A 14,528-nucleotide genomic window follows, 5' to 3' on the forward strand; every position below is an offset into this window, starting at 1 on the left:
GGATAATTTTAAGGTCAATTTTTTGCTAAATATACTTTTTTGTTGAAAGAAAATTTTGCTGGGTAGCTGATTTTTGGTTTAAATCCAATTTCCTTTGTTCTATAGGTTATCATATTCTAGGCCCTTCAATCTTTTAATGTTAATCCTGAAAATTACTTGAAATTTGAATTGTTTCTTCCTGACTGCCAGCAAGATTTTCATCTTGATCTGTTAATCCTGGGATTTGATTAATTATGCTATTATTCTGTGGTCTTTTCTTGTTGAATTCCTTTCATATTGTAATCAATGGATATTTTCAATGACTTTATCACTCTCTGCTTCTAGAATATCAGAACAATTTTCCTTGTTGATTTTTTGAAAGATGTTTTCCATGCTCTTTTTTTGATGATGACTTTTAGATAATCAATATTTCTTAAATTATCTTCCCTGGATCTCTTTTCCAGTCAGATCTTTTCAATGAGATATTACACATTTTCTTCAATTTTTTTTCATTGTTTTAAAAATTTTGGGGATAGCTAGGTGGTACAATGGATACAACACTGGCCCTGGAGTCAGAAGTACCTGATTTCAAATGCTGCCTCAGACAATAGTTGCAGAGCCTGTGACCTTGGGCAAGTCACTTGATCCCATTGCCTTAAATAAATAAAATAAAAAAAATAAATTTGCTTGAGTGACTCTTGATGTCTCACAGAGTCATTGGTTTCCACTTGGTTCAAGTATATTTTTCAAGGAATGATTTTTTTAAGTTAACTTTTGCATCTCATTTTCCATTTGATCAGTTCTATTTTTAAAGGAGCTGAAATCTTTTCCCATTTATCCAATTGCATTTTTGAAGTAATTATTTTATTTTTTCATTTGTCCAATTGTACTTCTCAAAATTTTTATGTATTTGCACATTATTAAAAGTCTTGTGTAAGAGTAAACATAATCTCCCCTCCACCTCCACCCTCAAAAATAAAAAAAAAAAACACCTCATGAGAAATAAAGTGAAAGAAAGAGAAAAAAATGTATTTCAGTTTGTGTTCTGATTCCATCAGCTCTATCTTGGGTGAATCACATTCTTCAACATAAGTCCATCAAAGAAGTAACTTCCAGTGCTCACTTCAGCAGCACATATACTAAAATTGGAACAATACAGAGAAGATTAGCATGGCCCCTGCACAAGGATGACTCGCAAATTCGTGAAATGCTCCATATTTTTAAATCATATGATCATATCAATAGATGCTGAAAAAGCTTTTGACAAAATACAGCATCCATTCCTATGTAAAACACTAGAGAGTGTAGGAATAAATGGACTGTTCCTTAAAATAATTAACAGTATCTATCTGAAACCATCAACAAGCATTATATTCAATGGGGAGAGGCTAGAGGCATTCCCAATAAGATCAGGGGTGAAAAAAGGGTGCCCATTATCACCACTACTATTCAATATTGTATTAGAAATGTTAGCTTCAGCAATTAGAGAAGAAAAAGAAATTAAAGGAATTAGAATTGGGAAGGAAGAGACAAAACTCTCACTCTTTGCAGATGACATCATGATCTACCTAGAGAATCCCAATAAATCATCTAAAAAACTACTGGAAACAATTAGCAATTTTAGCAAATTTGCAGGTTATAAAATAAACCCTCATAAATCCTCAACTTTTCTATATATGTCTAGCAAGAAATAGCAGGAAGAGCTAGAAAGAGAAATCCCATTCAAAGTAACCTCAGACAATATAAAATATTTGGGAGTCTATTTGCCAAGACAGTCTCAGAATCTTTTTGAAAACAATTATAAAACACTCGGCAAATATCAACTGCTCATGGATAGGTAGAGCTAATATAATAAAAATGATAATTCTACCAAAACTGAACTATCTGTTTAGTGCCCTACCAATCAAAATTCCAAAAAAATTACTTTAACAAGTAAGAAAAAATTGTAAGTAAATTCATATGGAGAAATAAAAAGTCAAGAATTGCCAGGAGCTTAATGAAAAAAAGTGCAAAAGAAGGTGGCTTAGCCCTACCTGATCTAAAATTATATTATAAAGCATCAGTCATCAAAACTGTGTGGTACTGGCTAAGAAATAGAGTGGTGGACCAGTGGAATAGACTAGTTGTAAAAGCAGGAGATGATTATAGTAATCTGCTGTTTGATAAACCCAAAGAGTCTGACCATTGGGATAAAAACTCCCTCTTTGATAAAAATTGCTGGGATAATTGGAAGTTAGTATGGAAGAAACTTAGATTAGACCAACACCTCACACCCTTTACCAAGAGAAGATCCAAATGGTTACAGAACATAGACATAAAAAACAATGCTATAAGCAAATTAGAAGATCAAGGACTAGTCTACCTGTCAGATCTATGGAAAGGGGAACAGTTTATGACTAAGGAAGAGTTGGAGAACATCACCAAAAACCAATTAGATGATTTTGATTACATTAAATTAAAAAGCTTTTGCACAGATAAAACCAATGTAACCAAGATCAAAAGAAATGTAGTAAATTGGGAAATAATCTTTACAACTAATGATTCTGACAAAGGACTCATTTCTAAAATATACAGAGAACTGAGTCATATTTTTAAAACAAAAAGCCATCTCCCAATTGATAAATCTTTAAAGGATATGCAAAAGCAATTTACAGATGAGGAGATCAAAATAATCCATAGCCATATGAAAAAATGCTCTAAATCATTAATTATTAGAGAAATGCAAAGTAAAGCTTCTCTGACCTCTCAGATTGGCCAGTATAACCAGGAAGGATAATGATCATTGTTGGAAGGGATGTGGGAAATCTGGGACACTATTACACTGTTGGTGGAGCTGTGAACTCATCCAACCCTTCTGGAGAGCTATTTGGAACTATGCCCAAAGGGCAACAAAAATGTGCATACCCTTTGACCCAGCAATACCACTACTGGGTCTATACCCTGAAGAGATGAGGAAAAAGGGTAAAAACATTACTTGTACAAACATATTTATAGCAGCCCTGTTTGTGGTGGTAAAGAACTGGAAATCCAGTAAATGTCCTTCAACTGGGGAATGGCTTAGCAAACTGTGGTATATGTATGTCATGGAACACTATTGTTCTATTAGAAACCAGGAGGGATGGGATTTCAGGGAAACCTGGAGGGATTTGCATGAACTGATGCTGAGTGAGATGAGCAGAACCAGAAAAACACTGTACACCCTAACAGCAACATAGGAGTGATGTTCAACCTTGAAGGACTTGCTCACTCCATCAGTGCAACAATTGAGAACAATTTTGGGCTGTCTGCAAAGGAAAGCACCATCTGTATCCAGCTAAGGAGCTGTGGAGTTTGAACAAAGTGCAAGGACTATTCACTTTAATTTTAGAAAAAAAAATAGATAGCTTATTGTCTGATCTTGTTACCTCTTAGACTTCTCTTCTCTTTAAGGATATGATTTCTCTCTCATCACACCCAATTTGGATCAAGGTACAACATGGAAACAAAGTAAAGACCGACAGAGTACTTTCGGGGGGAAGCAAGATTGGGGGAATTTTGTAAAACTGAAATAATATCTTTAATAAAAATAAATTTAAATTAAAAAAAAAGTTACTTCCATATTTTTCCACAGTTGCTGTTGCTTATTGTAATTCCCTCCATCCATTCTTCCCCACTACCATCTATTATGTTCTCTCTCTGCTTTCACTATGTCCCTCTTCAAAAATGTGTTGTGGGACAGCCAAGTGGAGCCGAGACCCCAAGCCTATATCCCCCACCCCCACCCCAAGACTCAGTAACCACCCAGTCCTGTGGTCCCAGATAGGCCATCCAATCCCATCACCTTGCAAATAGTAAATATCATATCTTACTATCTTCTTCCATGATCTACCCTCTCCTCTGTCCCCTATATCCCCACTCCCCTCATCTCCTTTTTCCCATCCCCTTTATCTCCTTTTTGGTCTAGAATTCTATGCCTTATTTTACACACACACACACACACACACACACACACACACACACACACACACATACACAAAGGTATGTATGCATATATGTTGTTTCCTTTCTGAGTCTTTTCTGATGAGAATGAAAGCTCCCTTAACCCCTCACTTCACCACTTCCATACCATTGCAAAAGCTATTTCTTGACTCTTACATAAAATATCTTAGGCTATTCTACCTCTCCTTTCCTTTCTCTTAGTACATTTCCTTTTCACCCATTAACTCCAATTGAAAAATATAATATACCTTCTAATTAGGCTCTCTCCTGTGTCTTGACTATAAAAGCTTCTTTTAACTGCTCTAATAAATAAGGTTCATATGAGTATTATCAGTATATCTTCTCATGAAGGAATGCATTCAGTTCATCATCATTAGATCCATTATAATTTACCCTTTCTCATCTACCCTCTTTATGTTTCACCTGCGTCTTGTATTTGGAGATCAAACTTTCTGTTCAGCTCTGGTTGTTTCAATAGGAACATTTGAAATTCCCATGTTTCATTGAAAGTCCATTTTTCCCCTCTGAAAGAGGATGTTCAGTTTTGCTGAGTAGTTGATTCTCAGTTGAATTCCAAGTTCTTTTGCCTTCTAGAATATTATATTCCAAGTCCTATGAGCCTCTATTGTGGATTTTGCTAAATCCTGTGTTATCCTGACTGCAGCTCCATGATATTTGAATTTTTTTGTTCTGTAGTATTTTCTCTTTGACTTGGGAGTTCTGAAATTTGGCTATAATATTCCCAGGATTTGGGGTTTTGGGTTCTCTTTCAATAGGAGATCGGTGGATTCTCTCAATTTCTATTTTGCCACCATTTCTAGGATATTCAGACAATTTTCCTGAAGAAATTCTTTCAAAATGAAGTCAAGGATCTTTTCCTGATCATGACTTTCAAGTATCCTAATAATTTTTAAATTGTCTCTTCTGGATCTGTTTTCCATATCCATTGTTTTTTTTCTTTGAGAAATTTCACCTTTTCTTCTAGTTTTTTATTCTTTCAATATTGTTTTATTATGTTTTGATTCCTCATAGTCATCAACTTCCTTTAGCTCCATTCCTCATTGAAGGATTAGCTTTCCTCAGAGAGCTTTTGCATCTCCTTTTCCATCTAGCAATTCTGCTATTTAATATATTTTCCTCCTCATTAACTTTTTGAACTGTTTTTTACATTTGACCTAAACTAGTTTTTAGCATGTTATTTTCTTCAGCATTTTTTGGATCTCCTTGACTAAATTGTTGAGGTGGTTTCCATGTTTTTCCTGCATCTCCCTCATTTCTCTCCCCAATTTTTCCTCTACCTCCCTTACTTGATTTTCAAAATATTTTTTGAGCTCTGAAATAGTGTGATGCCAACTCCTATGTTTCTTGGAGGATTTAGATGCAGAAACTTGAACTTTATCATCTTCTGAGTATGTGTATTGATCCTCCATGGGATCAAAGTAATTGTTTATGGTCAGGTTCATTTTTTCTGTTTTCTCATTTCCCTAGGCTGTTCCCTGGTTTGGGGGTACTTCCTGAGCTTTTGAGTATTATTGGAACACCCTTGCAAGGACCTCAGTTCCTTCAAGGTCTTATGACTGCTCTCCTGGTCTGTGCTCTTGTCTGTGAAAGAACACAAGCCCTCCCCTCTGCCCTGGGACTATGAGGAAGATTCTTGCTCTGTAACAATAGGTGGTCCCAGACTATGACCAGGGTCTGGATATGGACAAAACACCAGAGGAGAGCCCTCGATAGTCTCCCCCACCCCCTAACTTTTGTGGGCTGAGCCCTCTGCAAGCAGCTGCAAGGTGGCTCCCTGCTGGGCAGGCCTGCTTCCATTTCCTGGGATGTGGGTTGTACTGGCTGCAGTGATGTGAGGAGGGCCATGCTGGCCTGGGCTTTGTGCTAGCTCTGGAAGAGGTTTCCCCCTGATCTTCCAAGTTGTGGTTGGTGTTCCCTGGGCTGCAGGTCAGGAAACTGCTTCTGCTGCTAGGAGCCAGTACTCCCTGGAACTCAGGCACCCAGAAGAATGGAACTGCTTCACTCTGGTGCAATATTCCTGGCTGTGCTGCTACCCCCTCTACCCCCATGGAACAGAGCTTTCCCAAGATCTTCCAGGTTACCTTGGGCTGGAGAATTGTCTCACTGGACCTTTCTGTGGGTTCTGTCTCTTGAAAATTTAGTTAGAACCTTAATTTTAAGGTTTTTGTAATATTTTGGAGAGAACTCCTAGGAAAGGCCATTCTCGTGCCACCATCTTGGCTCTGCCCCTGTCTAATTGCATTTTTAAAGAATTTATTTTCTTCAGTTAATTTTTGTGTTTCCTGTAGCAAGCTGTTGAATTTACTTTGCATTTCTTTTCCCATTTTAAAACTTGATTTTTAAAATACTTTTTGAGATCTTTCAAGAAACTTTTTTGAACTGGTGACCAATTAATATCCCCCTCTTTGGATTCACATGTATTACTTTTTCTTCCATTCTCATCTGAGATGGTTTTGTGCTCTTCCTTATGTTCATAGTAGCTCTCTATAGTCCCAACTTTTCTCTGATTTTTCTTACCCATTTTGAGCTTTACTTTTGGACCAGAGGGGCACTATCCCAAGCTCTTTATGTTGGGGAGGGATCCACTAGTAAATCTACCACATTGAGATCACTAGTGGCTTGCTTACTGAACTGGAGTTGTCCAAAGCAGGACCCCCTACATTGAGAATGCTAGCATCTTACTCATTGAACTAGGAACTTCTTTGTTGAGAACACTAACAATTTGCTCACTGGGATGGGCCTTCTAGTCCAGTCACAACAACTAAAGAGAAGATCTGATGTACCTATGTTGGATCCTTTCAAACTGGTTTGCTGTGCCACTGTGACTGGGAACCTCTGCTTGACCTAAACTACAATTTGTCTCAGCTGAATTGGGCTCCCTGACCTGGGCTCCAACTTCCTGCTCCTTGACACACTCCCACTCTGCCCTAGTGAGGTAGACCTTGTTCTTTCATGAGTTCTGTCATTCCAGAATCCATTTAAAGAGTTGATTAACATTGTTTCTGAGTGAAGCACAGAACTTATGGAAGTCCCTGGCTATGATCTTCCTCGCATCTCTCCCCCTCACCCCCAACCATGAATACTTTTTCTTAACAAATTTATTTTTTAATAAATACAGAAAATGGTAGTACTAGTGAGTTCCTTCTGGAATCATCTCCTAATTGTTTTACATAAATTTTGTTTGTACATTTCTCTTGCACAATTTTCCCCCATTAGATTGTGAATTAAATGCAGGAACTTCTTTTATCTTTCTTGAATCTTTAGTGTTTAGCATAGTGTAAGTGAATATAATAAATGCTTAATATAACTTTTACTCAAATGACTCCCTATAGTTATCTTGTATATGTGTAAATATATGAATATTAGGACTGAAGAAGTTCTTGAATTCATTGAATGTTCATTAGAAAGTATTGAACTTTGAGACATGGGATATGTATTCAAATCCCACATGGCCTATTTTTCTACTGTTGTGAGCTTGGACAAATGACTTAATTTTGAGATTCCTTTGTTTTCACATCTGTGAAGTGAGAGTTGGATCAAGTGCTTTCTTTCTAAATACCTTCTAATTCTATAAATAATATTCTATGGCAAAAAAACTTATAAAATCAGAAATTTACTAGTAGCAGAACTTTTGCTCCATCTCAGGCTCTTTCTCCTTCAATTTCATCTATTTATTCCTGGATATAAACATCATTGACCTAACAGTAAAACTATTTTTTTGTGCTTGGTTATCTCATTTGGATAGTATGTACAAGCTAAGGTCAAGTTAAAAGACCGTTTCTTTGCTAGCTTGGAGCTTATAACTGGTCAGTCTTTTGCCAGGGTATGTTCAGAATATGAATGAACCCAATTCAAATTAATCAACAATCCTTGGGAGAAAGATGAGTTCAGAACTTTGAATAAATAGAAGGAATAAGTAAACTGGCACTGAAACAGAGCACTATTTTATATAAATGAAAGATGACCCACTATTATTAACCATTTAGCTGTCTATAATGTAAGCACAAACCCCTATGTTTCTGTTTATTAAAAATCAACAATGACTTCGGAGTAGGAACTTGTCTTATATGATCTATTTATTTTATACAGATATGATTTTTCTCTTTTTCTTTTCTTTGTATACCACACTTTTCTTTTATTTTGCCCACTGTTGTATTTCCTACTAATTCATTCTCTATTAATTTCAGAATGAAAGCCTTAGAAAATCATTTGCTGTTTAATGACACTTTACTGTCTTAAAATTGGCACAGTACATTGTAACATGAGTTCTTCAATGGAAAGATAATCCATAAATTTAGAAGAGGAAAAATTAGTCATTACACTGCGTCTTTATACCTCATCCTTGAAGTATCCTGTGCTTGAAATAGTCAGACCAGGAATAGGCTTTGTTTTTTGTTTTTTTTTTTTTTTAGCTATCAAGGTATTATGGCCTTTGCACCAATACTTACATTTCAAAAGTGTTATTTGTACCTCTGACAGAAAACCACCTAGTCATAGTCCTTCCATAACCCCAAAACAAATATGAAATACAAATTAAAATATGAAATTACCAAAGAATAGTATTTATAAATCTTTAAAGGTGCCAAAGATAGAAGATTTTTGCGTTGAAAGAAAATAAGTTAGATTGTTGAGATAATTAGTTGAGTTTTCATTTTCCTGTGGAAATGTATCAATTAGTTATATTCCAAATGTCATCTCCTTTTTAACTAGTATTAATATATACTCCATTTTCAGTAGTTTTTACCAATATACACTAAGCTTAATTATATTTTTAAAAGCATATTTCCATATTAGGCATGTTGCAAAAGAATATTTAGAACTAAGGGGGGAAAAAAGATCATGAGAGAAAGAAAAAAATGTAAAAAAAGTTTTTAAAATTAGACATAATATTCTTTGTTCTGAATTCAGACTTCATAGTCTTGTCTCTGGATGTGGATGGCATTTTCCATAACACACCTTTCAGGATTGTCCTTAATCACCAAACTGCTGAGAGTAGCTTTGTCAGTTATGCTTGATCAACTCAGGATGTTGTAGTTTTTGTGAACAATATTTCCCTGGTTCTGTTCAGTTTACTCAGTGTCTATTTGTACAAGTCTTTCCACTCAGTATTTATATTTTTTTATTTTTATTTTTTGCAAGGCAATAGGGGTTAAGTGGTTTGACCAAGGCCACACAGTTAGGTAATTATTAATTGTTTGATGCCAGATTTGAACTCAAGTACACCTGACTCCAGGCTGGTGCTCTATCTACTGCCCTACCACTCAGTATTTCTTAGAGAAAAACCTAGCTGTGAAAATTGTTTCCCAGTTTTATGCATTTCTTCTAATCTTGGTTACAGTGATTTTATTTGGGCAAAACCCTTTTCTTTCCTTCCATCCAATCTTCCCCCTCTTTGTATTTATCTTTCTCTTTTCCCCATGCACCATTGCTTTGCTTTTGACAGCTACCTGTCTCATAAGGTCCTTTGCCCTATTAGCTCCAACTTCCCTATAAGGGAGCATTAATTTTTAAAACCAAGTGGGATTGTCTACCATTCCCTTTTTTGAACCAAATCTGTTAAGAGTAAGATTTATGGGGGTGGCTAGGTGGCACAGTGGAGAAAGCACGGGCCCTGGAGTGAGGAGTGCTTCACTTCAAATCTGGTCTCAGACACTTAATAATTACCTAGCTGTGTGGCCTTGGGCAAGCCACTTAATCCCATTTGCCTTGCAAAAAAATTCTAAAACAAAAGAGTAAGATTTACTCAGTGTTTACACTTTCCTTTGTTTGCCTCTATTATAATAGGTCTGTTGTCATGCTTTGTATTAATTGTTCTCTAATTAACCTTTCTTTTCCAAGGATAATCCTTTTTTCACCTCTTAGTTTTTTATACCTGGCTTATACCTAGTCCATCTGTGAAAGTGCATTCCTTTAATAGAAGTATACTTCTTTATTTTTAGCTGATATTTTGTTTTTTCCCAAATATGTTATGAAGGTTTTTCAACATTCATCCATGTGCATATGTATATTTTAAATTGCAAAATTTCCTTCCACATTTGCTTCCCACTCCCTTCCCTTAGCAGTGAACAGTCAGGTTAATATTATACATATTACATTAATGTTAAACATGTTTAGAGATTAATCATTTTCAGTATGAGGAATTAGGATTAAGGGAAAGAAATACATGAGATATTTTTTTTTAAAAAGTCAATGTAGTGTTCATCAGATTCTGAAGGAATTTCTTCTTTGTTTTTCTTCCTTGGGATTGGGAAAGCATTGTTTATAGCAGGTCTTATTGGGTTGTCCTAGCTGTCTGAACTGCTGGGAACATCTACAACCATCAGGGTTCATCATCTCACAATGTTGTTAATGTGTACATTGTTCTCTTGGTTCTGCTGTCTTCACACAGCATCAGATCCTGCAATTCATTCCCTGCTTCTCTAGAGTCTGACCATAAATGGTTAGAACAATACTACTCCATAATATTCATGTACCATAACTTGTTTTAACATTTCCCAATTGATGGACATCCCCTCAATCTCCAATTATTTGCCATTACAAAAGGAACTGCTATGAATATTTTGGAACATTTTGGGGCTTTGCTCATTTTTTATGATTTCATCTGGATATAGGCCTAGAATTGGTATTGTTGGATCAAAGGGCATGAGCAATTTTTTGCTCTTTGGACATAGTTCTATATTACTCTCCAGAATGGTAGAACTAGTTCACAACTCTACTAGCAATTCTTTAATGTCCCAATCATCCCATAACCTCTACAACACTTATCATTTCCCCCTTTTTGTCATTGTAGCCAATGTGATATGTGTGAGATTATACCTCAAAGCTGTTTTAATTTACATTTCAGTAATAAATAGTAATTTTTAGCATTTTTCATATCATCATATATAGCTTTAATTTCCATATTGAAAACTGTCTATTCATATCCTGTAACCATTTATCAATTGGAGCATGACTTGCAACTTATAAATTTGATGCAATTGTCCATATATTCTAAAATAAGATCTTTATCACAATTCCTTGTTGTGAAGATCATTTCCCAGCTTTCTGCTTTCCTTCTAATTTTGGCAGCATTGATCTTATTAGTGTAAAAACTTTTAAATTTAATATACTTAAATATACTTAAAATCATCCATTTTGCAGTTTGTAATATACTCTATTTCTTATTCGGTCACAATTTTTTTCTTCTTTCCATAGATCTGATAGATAGAGTATTTATTGGTTTATTAATTAATCTATATGTCACCATTTATGTCTAAATCCTATACCCATTTTGACTTTATTCTTGTATAGGGTAATTTTTGCTATGCTGTTTTCTAGTTTTCTTAACAATTTTTGTCAGAGTGAGTTCTTGTCCCAGAAACTAATGCCTTTGGATTTGTCAACCAATAGATTACTGTAGTCCCCTCCCTAATGATGAAAAGTCAGGTTAGCATTACACATGTATATTTTTAATAAACATGCTAAAGACCATTTTTGGTATGAGGAATTAGGATTTAGGGAGAGATATAAGTGATAATTATAACAAAGTGTTCATCAGATTCTGAAGTTATTTTTTATTTCTTCCTCTGGATGGGGATAACTTTGTCATACTCTTCTAATACAGTTATTCTAGCTCTTTGATCAAGGTTGATCATCTCATAATGCTGTTGCTAATGTTACATTGTAGTACTCTTGTTTCTCTCCTCTTCACTCAGTGTCAGATACTGTTAGCTCATTCCATACCTCTCTAGACTCCCACTATTTATGGTTCATATAGAACACTAATATTCCATAGCACTCATATGCCATAATTTGTTTAGCAGTTCCCCAATTGATGGGCATTCTTTCAATTTCCGATTCTTTGTCACTACAAAAAATGCTGCTATGAATATTTTGGAACATTTGGAATTTGTCCCATATTTTAAGATTTCTCCTGATGTAGGTCAAGAATTGGAATTGTTGAGTCAAAAGAGGATGAATATTTTTATTGGTCTTTGGGCATTGTTCCACATTGCTCTCCATTATGGTTGGCTCCATTGATAATTCCATCAGCAGTGCATCAGTGTCCCATTCATATCACAATCTCTCTGGCACTGATCATTTTCCCCTTTTGTCATTTTAGTCAATCTGATAGGTGTGAGATGATACTTCATAGTAGTTTTAATTTGTATTTCTCTAATCATTAATGATTTGGAGTATTTTTTCATCTGATTATATAATATCTTTAATTTATTTATTTGGAAACTATCTATTCATATCCTTTGACCATTTATCAATTGGGGAATGACATATAACCTTATAAATTTGGGACAATTCTCTACATATTTTAGAAATGAGGCTTTTATCAGAACTCCTAGGTATGAGAATTATTTCCCAGTTTTCTGCTTTCCTTCTAATTTTGGCAGCATTGATTTTATTAGTGCAAAAACTTTTTAAATATAGTCAAGATCATTCATTTTGCAAACAATATGCACTCTTAATCTTGTTTTAAATTAGTCCCCTTTCCAGAGATCTGATAGATAATTTCTTGGTCTATTAACTTATCTATGGTGTTGCCCTTTATGTCTTAAATCCTGTACCCCTTTTGAACTTATTTTGGTATAGGGTGTGAGATGTAGATCTATGCCTAGTTTTAGCCATACCATGTTCCAGTTGTCCCAAAATTTTGGTCAAATAGTGAGTTCTTATTCCAGAAGCTAATGTCTTTGTGTTTGTCTAACAATGGATTGATGTAGCAATTAACTGTGATTTCTTTTGAACCTATCCTAATCCACTTATCCATTAGTCTGTTTCCTTAACAGTACCAGAAAGTTTTGATGACTGCTGCTTTATAATGCAGTTTTATATCTGGTAGAGCTAGGCCATCTTCTTTTATATTTTTTTCCACCATTTCCCTTGCTATTCTTTGCCATTTTATTGCTTCAGATAAATTGTGTTACTATTTTTTTCTAGCTCTGTAAAATAGTTATTTGATTGGTAAGGCATTGAATAAGTAATTTAATTTGGGTAGAATTGCCATTTTTATTATATTAGCTTGACCTAATCATGAACAATTGATATTTTTTCCAGTTATTTAGATCTGAGTTTATTTGAGTGAGAAGTGCTTTATACTTGTTTTATACAGTTTCTGTGTTTGTCTTGGAAGGTAAATTTCCAAGTACGTAATGTTGTCTATAGTTACTTTATACCACTATTTCTTTTAACCTATATTAATCAACTGATATATTATTCTATTTCTTTTTTTATTTTTGAATTTTACAATTTTTCCTCCAATCTTGCTTCCCTCCTCCCACCCCACACAGAAGGCAGTCTGATAGTCTTTACATTGTTTCCAGTTTATACCTTGATCCAATATTCTATTTCTTAACCAGTACAAAGCAGTTTTGATGACTGACACTTTATAACATAGTTTTAGATCTGGTAGAACTGGATCACCTTTATTTACATTTTTTCTACCAATTCTCTTTTTATTCTTGTCCTTTGTTATACTTTTTCTAGCTCAGTAAAGTAGGTATTTGATAGTTTAATTGGTAAATCAGTGAATAAACAATTTAATTTGGGTAGAATTGTCATTTTTATTATTTCAGCTCAACCTAAACATGTGCTTTTGACATTTTTCCAATTATTTAGATCTGACTTTATTTGAGTGAGAAGTGCTTTTACAATTGTGTTCATACAGTTTCTGGGTTTGTCTTGGGAGGTAGATTTCCAAGTATTTAATGTTGTCTATAGTTATTTTAAAGGAATTTCTCTTTCTATCCCTTGTTCTTGGACTTTGTTGTTAATTTATAGAAATCATTTATAGATGATTTATATGGGTTTCTTTTATATCCGGCTTCTTTGCTGAATTTGTTAACTTTTCCAAGGAGATTTTTAGATGATTTTCTTGGGTTCTTTTAATAAACCATCATATTATCTTCAAAGAGTGAAAGTTTTGCTTCCTCATTGCCAATTTTGATTCTTTCAATTTATTTTTCTTCTCTTATTGCTAGAGCTAACATTGCTAAAACCATATCAAATTAGACAGGGCGATGAGAATCTGAGTTTATCCCCTTTTCATATAATATTTGTTGGTGCTTTTTAGATAGATATTAATGAAAACTCCATTTATTTCTAAACTTGCTAGTGTTTTAATAGGATGCATTTTTATCAAAGGACTTTTAAGTATCTATTCAAATGATTATATGATGTCTATTGGTTTTGCTATTGATAGTTCAATTTTGTTGAGTCTTTTCCTAATATTGAACCATTCCTGCCTACCTGGTATAAATCCTACCTAATCATCATGTATGGTTCTGGTAATAAAATTCTATAATCTCATTGTTAAAAGTTATCTAAGATTTTTGCTGGAATACTATTGTTCTATAAGAAACCATAAAGTGTTGGACTCTAGAGAAGAATGGAATGAATTATGGGTTCTGATGCTGAGCAAAGGGAGTAAAACTAAGAGAACAATGTACATATCAACAGCAACATTATGAGATGAACAACCTTGATAGAAGCAGCTCGTCTAGGAAGTCCAGAGAGCTAGGACTACTGTATTTTACTGCTTACAGTCTATTTTTTCTCCA

General features: G+C 34.6%; 1 non-coding gene across 1 annotated transcript; it reads left to right on the forward strand.

Annotated features, from left to right (window-relative positions):
• Positions 1 to 1,094: 1,094 nt before the first annotated feature.
• Positions 1,095 to 1,201, forward strand: LOC141490361 (U6 spliceosomal RNA). The gene has a single exon (XR_012469189.1). It is a non-coding gene; the product is annotated as a U6 spliceosomal RNA (small nuclear RNA).
• The last annotated feature ends 13,327 nt before the right edge of the window (positions 1,202 to 14,528 follow it).

This window comes from Macrotis lagotis, chromosome 5 (assembly GCF_037893015.1).
Source record: "Macrotis lagotis isolate mMagLag1 chromosome 5, bilby.v1.9.chrom.fasta, whole genome shotgun sequence".
Taxonomy (NCBI): domain Eukaryota; kingdom Metazoa; phylum Chordata; class Mammalia; order Peramelemorphia; family Peramelidae; genus Macrotis; species Macrotis lagotis.